This window comes from Piliocolobus tephrosceles, chromosome 17 (genome assembly GCF_002776525.5).
Source record: "Piliocolobus tephrosceles isolate RC106 chromosome 17, ASM277652v3, whole genome shotgun sequence".
NCBI classification, from domain to species: domain Eukaryota; kingdom Metazoa; phylum Chordata; class Mammalia; order Primates; family Cercopithecidae; genus Piliocolobus; species Piliocolobus tephrosceles.
Window position 1 is genome coordinate 8,529,345 of NC_045450.1, and position 995 is coordinate 8,530,339.

General features: G+C 38.7%; 1 pseudogene; it reads right to left on the reverse strand.

Moving 5' to 3' along the window:
- Positions 1–261: 261 nt before the first annotated feature.
- LOC111551765 lies at positions 262–748 on the reverse strand (annotated as a pseudogene).
- Positions 749–995: the final 247 nt, after the last annotated feature.

The following is a 995-nucleotide window of genomic DNA, read 5'->3' on the forward strand; positions in this document are numbered from 1 at the left end:
CTTACATACATATACAACCACACAAGGGAAATAACAAAATGTTAATACTAGCTAATTTCTATAGAGTTGGCATTTTAAGTCAGAGGGGTCAATACCCCTCTGATTGATGAATAGATGTAGTTTATTAATTTTTTTCTCTATTTCCTAAACTTTCTATAAGGAACTTGTAGTATCTTTATAATAGGAAAAAAATGTTATTTTAAAAAACACTCCATATACTTTCAAAGTAGACTAAATTGAAAATATTTACACTTACTCATTTTCATCTTCGTTGTCAAAAGAAAGGAGGCTACTATTTTTAATTTGTTTTTTGTGAGCTCTTTTTGACCAAGTCCTGATTTATTTCATCTTCATTTGGCTTCTTCTTTTTTGAGCTTGCTGTTAAACCTGAATATTTTTCATCTGAGGGACGCTTGACTGGTTTTCGGTATATGATTCTTCCATCAGCTGGAGCTGGTTCTTCATCTGCTTTGTCAGCCTTTATTTCTGCTTTAATTTTCATGACTTCTTCAACTGACAGGTCTCCCTTTTTCAAAACCACCACTTGAGGCTGTTCATCTTCTTTGTTACTGTGATCCCCATCTTCATGTGGGGGCTGAGGGTGAACTCTCTTAGTCTCTATGGTGGGTCCCTCCCTGTAGCCGACCCGTTCCTTGAAGCGGGCCAGAAACGCTGGCTCAGCTGGCCGTAAGTACGATACCTGGTTCCGCTTGCTCATGGTAGCTCTAGGTAAAGACAGGTTCCGGGACCGATTCACCTGGAAGGGATTTTGAATGTGATTTCAACTCATTTTGCTTCAACAAACATATAGGAGACGTTTCCAAGCTCTAGGCTTTGCCACAGTGGCCACAAACAACAATAACAATAGTAAGAGCTACCATTTGTTGATCATGCAAGGGTTCCAGGCACTATGCCTTGTGCTTTCAATGCATTGCTTCATTTATCCTCACAACGCTATTAACTGTGTTCAATTATTAATCCTGTCTTTGCAGATG